This window comes from Cebus imitator, unplaced genomic scaffold (genome assembly GCF_001604975.1).
Source record: "Cebus imitator isolate Cc_AM_T3 unplaced genomic scaffold, Cebus_imitator-1.0 Scaffold101, whole genome shotgun sequence".
In the NCBI taxonomy this organism is placed as follows: Eukaryota; Metazoa; Chordata; class Mammalia; order Primates; family Cebidae; genus Cebus; species Cebus imitator.
Genome location: NW_016107416.1, coordinates 1,796,508 through 1,803,616, shown reverse-complemented (window position 1 = coordinate 1,803,616; position 7,109 = coordinate 1,796,508).

Below are 7,109 nucleotides of genomic sequence, written 5' to 3'. Positions count from 1 at the left end.
TTTTGTATTTTTAGTAGAGACAGGGTTTCACCATGTTGACCAGGATGGTCTCGATCTCTTGACCTCGTGATCCACCCGCCTCGGCGTCCCAAAGTGCTGGGATTACACCGCGCCCGGTCTTCTTTTCTTTTTTTTTTTTTTTTTTTTTTTTAATTCAAGCATGTTTGTGAATCAAAGTCAGGATTTTGACTCCCCTGGGCTATTTTCCAGTCCATACTGTACGAGTGCAGCAAAGATTCAGATGCAGTTTTAATGCTTTCCAAGGATGAGAGGAAGCAAAGGCATTCATCCCTGGCACCTTCTTTTCTAGGTTCCAAGGAGGGGACACAAGAAAGCAGGAGAAACTCTCTTTTTCTCCAATGCACCATCATTGTTCCATATTTCATACACATTTACTTTCTTCATTCATCATTTAAGGAGCTGCCTCCACTGCGCATCAGGGACCAGGGACTCATCCGCTCTTTTTTTTTTAAGCCACCTTAGCCTCCCAAGTAGCTGGCATTACAGGTGCACGCCAGCATGCCAAGCTAATTTTCGTATTGTTTAGTAAAGACTAGGTTTCACCATGTTGGCCAGGCTGGTCTTGAACTCCTGACCTCAGGTGATCCACCCAAAGTGCTGGGATTACAGGTGTGAGCCACTGCACCTGGCCAGACTCACCCACTCTTCTTTCGTTTTAAGATGGAATTTCACTCTGTTGCCCAGGCTGGAGTGCAGTGGCCCAATCACGGCTCACTGCAACCTCTGCCTCCCAGGTTTAAGAGATTCTCCAGCATCAGCCTCCCAAGTAGCTGGGATTACAGGCACCCGCCACCAAGCCCGGCTAATTTTTTGTATTTTTAGTACAGACACGGTTTCACTGTGTTGGTCAGGCTGGTCTTGAACTCCTGACCTCGTGATCCACCCACCTTGACCTCCTGAACTGCTGGGATTACAGGCGTGAGCCACTGCACCCGGCCCCAGACTCACCCACTCTTAAGCACTGGTCCACTTCCTTCACTAATGTGCTCTCTGGTCATAGTGTCCCTCCTTCCTTGTTTGTTTATGACTTCAGAAATGATTTATTGAGCATGCTTTTTTCTTGAGATTTTGAGATAGTTTCGCCGGTTGCCCAAGATGGAGTACAATGGCGCGATCTCAGTTCACTGCAACCTTTCCCTCCTGGGTTCAAGCGATTCTCCTGCCTCAGCCTCCAGAGTAGCTGGGACTACAGGCGCCTGCCACCACACTGTGCTAATTTTGTGTTTTTTAGTAGAGACAGAGTTTCACCATGTTAGCCAGGCTGGTCTTCAGCTCCTGACCTCAGGCAAATAAAGCCTACTGAGTTGGTCTCCCAAAGTGCTGGGATTACAGGTGTGGCCCAGCCCTGAGCATGTCCTCTTATACAGAATTAGGTGCAGGAGATAGGATGATGCATAAGAGAAAATAGATCCTGCTTTTGATTTAGCGCGATGCATAAGACCACACAGATCCTGCTCTTGGAGGTTTATAGTCTACTGGAGGAGGTAGACAGGTAAATAATTGGTACACTGAAAACTTTTGGTTAGAGAGATGGGGACAATGTTAGAAAGGTGACTGGGGAGGCTCCTTTGAGGAAGTATACAAGAACTCCAACCTGAATGATAAGGAATGAGCCCTGTGAATTGGAGGAAGAGTATTTCAGACTGAGGGGGACAGTAGTCCTATGGCCTGGAGGCAAGAGTGCTCCAGAATCAGAAACAAAATCTGTGTGGCTAGCAGGCTGTGATCAAAGAACAGAATGAAAGGAGATGAGGCCGGAGAGATAAAGAAGCAGGCTGCACATTTCAGGGAAGTTGTAGGCCCTAAGGAGGAGTTTTCATTTTAGTGTCATGGGAAGACACTGATGAGTCGCAACCACGGAACTAACATGATTGCTTACTTTTTTTTGGAGCGGTAACTTTTCCCATATATCCTTTATTCAAATTCACCAACTGTTTATATTTTACCCTCATTCATTTCATAATTATCTCTTTCTCACATGCACACACACCACACACATTTTATATACACACAGTTTTTTTCTCAATCATTTGAGAGTAAGTTGCAGATGATCATGTCCTTTCACTCCTAAATACGCTTCATGTATGTCCTAAAAACAAGGACATTCTCTTAGATAACTATACTTAATTGTCAAAATCAGAAAATTTAACATGGGGACAGTACTATTATCTGCAGGTCATGTTCAAATTTTAACTATCCTTATAATGTTCCTTATAACAGTTGCCTCACCGGGAGGCCGGACACACCCACCTCTGCACTCAACACCTGACTCTGCACCCGGCACCAGGCTCTGCACTCGGCACCTACCTCTGCCGCATGGCTCCCCTGGCAGGCTCTTGCACCGGAAAACCCTCCCGACAACCTGCCAACCAATAGCGGCCCACTCCGTCCCAATCCCGCTCTCCTGGAGCCCATCAGAGCACCCAGCTGTTGCTCGTTCCTCCTAGCCATAAAAACCCCACGCCCCAGGAAGTCAGCGTGACTCCTCTGGCCCCCTTTCGCCCGACCAGAGAACCTCACCTGGGAGCTGAATAAATTGGCATTTAATTTTCTTATACTGGCCTCAGTTTCCTCACTTTAAACTCGGCAATGACTCTTACACTTATAACTACTGTGTCTTAGACCCAGATCCACTTCAGAACAAAGCACTGCATTTCTTTTTTTGTTTGAGACGGAGCCTGACTCTGTCGCCAGGCTGGAGTGCAGTGGCTTGATCTTGGTTCACTGCAACCTCTGTCTCCCAGGTTCAAGTGATTCTCCTGCCTCAGCCTCCTGAGTAGCTGGGACTACAGGTGCGTGCCACCACACCCAGCTAATTTTTGTATTTTTAGTAGAAACAGGTTTTCACCATGTTGGCCAGGCTGGTCTTGAACTCCTGACCTTGTGATCTGCCCACCTTGGCCCCCAAAGTAATCCCTCCCTGGGATGACAGGCATGAGTGGCCGGCCACTGTATTTCATTATTATCTCTTCAGTCACCTTTAATCTAGACCAGTTCCTGTGTCTTTGTCTTCCCAACCTTGACCATTTTTTTCCCCCTTTTTGAGAGAGGTTCTCACTCTGTTGCCCAGGCTAGAGTGCAGTGGCATGATCATGGCTCACTGCAGCCTCAACCTTCTGGGCTCAATTGATCCCCTGCCTCAGCCTCCTGAGTAGCTGGGATCATAGGCAAATGTTACCATGCCTTGCTGATTTTAAAATTTTTTTGTAGAGATGAGGTCTGGCTGTTTTGCCCAGGCTGCTCTCAAACTCTTGGCCTCAAGTGATCTTCCCACCTGAGCCTCCTAAAGTGCTGGGATTCCAGAGGTGAGCCACCACTCACAGCCTTGACATTTTTAGAGTGTGGTCATTTTGTAGAATGGTCTTCCATTTTGGTTTGTCTGATATTTCCTCATAATTCTAATTAGATATGCATTTTTGTCAGGAAAACCACAAAATTGATGTTATATTCTCTTCAGTGTATCATCAGGAGGCATCTGATGTTGGCTAGTATCAGGGACTGACTTACACTTAAAAAGATAATTTGAGGCTGGGCATGGTGGCTCATGCCTATATTCTAGCACTTTGGGAGGCCGAGGCTGGTGGATCACCTGAGGTCAGCGGTTCAAGACCACCATGGTAAAACTCTGTCTCTATTAAAAATGCAAAAATTAGCTGGGTGTGGTGGCATGTGCCTGTAATCCCAGCTACTCGGGAGGCAAAGGCAGAAGAATCACTTGAACCTGGGAGGCAGAGGCTGCAGTGAGCTGAGATCACGCCACTGCACTCCAGCCTGGGCAACAGAGCAAGACTCTGTCTCCAAAAAAAAAAGTGACAATACTGTGTATACAAATGTTTTATATATAAGCTGGGCATGGTGGCTCATGTCTGAAATCTCAGCACTTTGGGGGTCTAAGGTGGGCAGATCACCTGAGGTCAGGAGTTCCAGATCAGCCCAGCCAGCATGGTGAAACCCTATCTCTACTAAAAATACAAAAATTAGCTAGGCGTGGTGCTGTGTGCCTGTAATCCCAGCTACTCAGGAGGCTGAGGCAGGAGAATCCCTGGAACCTGGGAGTTGGAGGCTGCAGTGAGCCAAGATCGTGCCACTACTCTCCAGCCTGGACAACAGAGTGATACTCCATCTCAAATAATAATAATGTTTTACATATGATCACGGAAGAAAATTCTGGAAGGACATACACCAAATTTTTTAATAGTAATTATCTCTGAGTGGTAGGATTATGGATGATTTTAATTCTCTTTTTTTTTTTGAGACAGAGTTTCGCTCTTGTTACCCAGGCTGGAGTGCAATGGCGCGATCTCGGCTCACCGCAACCTCCGCCTCCTGGGTTCAGGCAATTCTCCTGCCTCAGCCTCCTGAGAAGCTGGGATTACAGGCAGGCACCACCATGCCCAGCTAATTTTTTGTATTTTTAGTAGAGACGGGGTTTCACCATGTTGACCAGGATGGTCTCGATCTCTTGACCTTGTGATCCACCCGCCTCGGCCTCCCAAAGTGCTGGGATTACAGGCGTGAGCCACCGCGCCCGGCCCTTAATTCTCTTTTAATATAAACATTTGCTGTAACTAAAATGTATTGGCTGAGTGTGGTGGTTCAAGCCTGTACTTTCAGTGCTTTAAGAGGCCGAGGAAGGAGGATTGCTTGAGGCCAGAAGTTTGAGACCAGCCTGAGTAACACAGCATTGTATCCTGGGCAATATAGCAAGATCCCTGCCTCAAAAACACACGGGCCAGGTGCGTTGGCTCACATCTATAAATACCAGCACTTTGGGAGGTCAAGGTGGGCGGATTGCTTGAGCCCAGGAATTCAAGACCAGCCTTGGCAACATGAGGGAACCCCATATCCACTAAAAATACAAAAAATTAGCTGGGCATGGTGGTGAGTGCCTGTAGTTACAGCTACTCAGCAGGCTGAGGTGGGAGGATCAATTGAGCCTGGGAAGTCATGGCTGCAGTGAGCCATGATCACACCACTGCACTCCAGCCTCGGTAACAGAGTGAGACTCTGAAAAACAGACCAAAAAAAGAAAAAAAAACCCAAACACCAAAAAGGCTGTGTGCGATGTCTAATGCCTATAATCTCAGCACTTTGGGAGGCCAAGGCAGGTGGATCACTTGAGGTCAAGAGTTCAAGACCAGCCTGGTCAACATGGTGAAACACCGTCTCTACTAAAAATACATAAGGGTGTGGTGGTATGTGCCTGTAATCCCAGCTATGTGGGAGGCTGAGGCAGGAGAATTGCTTGAACCCAGGAGGCGAAGGTTGCAATGAGCCGAGATTGCCCCATTGCTCTCCAGCCTGGCAGAGAGAGGGAGAGTCTGTCTAAAAAAAAACCCAAAAAACAAAAAACAAAAAAAAAGTCAACAAACAAAAAATGTAAATTTGTCTATAAAGGAGGCATGGGAAATGATCCTGAGGCACCCTTGTGTTGCTCATAATGTCTCTCCTAAATCGCTTGCCCTGGCCTACATCACACTTTGCTTCCTGTCCATTCAAGATTTTCTGGATTCTGACCTCAGGACTTTTTTTTTTCCCACTTAGCGAACTCTTAATCTTCACATCAGACCTGGCCTTGCCTTTTGCCTCTCTTCTAGCACTATCTGTACTCCTTCTGGCCATGGTGCTACTGGTCACCCTGAATAATAAGGGAAAGATGCTGGGACACACAGAAAGGTGGTCTTCCTTCTGGAGTATTAGTTCACTGTGTACAGTTTTGTAGGATTTTGAAGAGAGGCCAGGCGCAGTGGCTCACGCCTGTAATCCCAGCACTTTGAGAGGCTGAGGTGGGCGGATCACCTGAGGTTGGAAGTTTGAAACCAGCCTGACCAACATGGGGAAACCCCGTCTCTACTAAAAACACAAAATAAGCTGGGTGTGGTGGCGCATGCCTGTAATCCCAGCTACCCGGGAGGCTGAGGCAGGAGAATCGCTTGAACTCCAGAGGCAAAGGTTGCAGTGAGCCAAGATCACACCATTGCACTCCAACCTGGGCAACAAGAGTGAAACTCAGTCTCAAAAAAAAAAAAAAAAAAAAAAAAAAAAAAAAAAAAAAAAAAAAAAAAAAAAAAAAAAAAAGAAAAGGATTTTGCAGAGAAGGATCATAAATACAAATTAAAGAATTGGAAAAATATGGCAGACTTATGAAGTACACGAAAGAACTAGCCTTATTTAAGACTGAGTTTTCAATTATTCAATGACTTCCTTGAAAGGCCTTTAAAATGAGTTAAATGAGGCTGAGCGTGGTGGCTCAGGCCTGTAATCCCAGCACTTTGGGAGGCTGAGGTGGGCGGATCCCTGAGTTCGGGAGTTTGAGACCACCCTGACCAACATGGAGAAACTCTATCTCTGAAAAAAAATAAATGAGTTAAATGACCAGATCTTCTCCACCTGCACTGAGGGAAGACCAAAAGTAAATGGGCTCAAGTTGCAAAAGAAGATTCTGCTTAGATCAGCGGCTTTTAAGCTTTCGGTTATGGAACCCTCAAAACAAAATTTGAAAAGGCAATATATAAAACAGAAAAAAGGGGGACTGAAAGACCAGTCTGGGATTCCCTGGCCCAGTGAGCTCTTTCTCTCCTCAGAGGGCTTGCCAAAACACAGTTTGAAAACCAGCCGTTAAAAAGACAAAATAAAAATAAAAAAATAAAAAAGAAAGAAAACCAGCTGTTGGCCGGGCATGGTGGCTCACGCCTGTAATCCCGGCATTTAGGGAGGCAGAGGTGGGTGAATCACCTGAGGTCAGGAGTTGAAGACCAGCCTGACCAAATGGCGAAACCCCATCTCTACTAAAAATACAAAAAAAAGGCCAGGCGTGGTGGCTCACGCTTGTAATGCCAGCATTTTGGGAGGCCGAGGCGGGCGCATCACGAGGTCATGTTGTTCATCCTGGCCAACATGGTGAAACCCGATCTCTACTAAAATACAAAAATTAGCTGGGCGTGGTGGTGCACACCTATAGTCCCAGCTACTTGGGAGGCTGAGGCAGAAGAATTGCTTGAACCCGGGAGGCGGAGGTTGCAGTGAGCCAAGATTGCGCCACTGCACTCCAGCCTGGCACCTGGCAACAGAACAAGACTCTGTCTCAA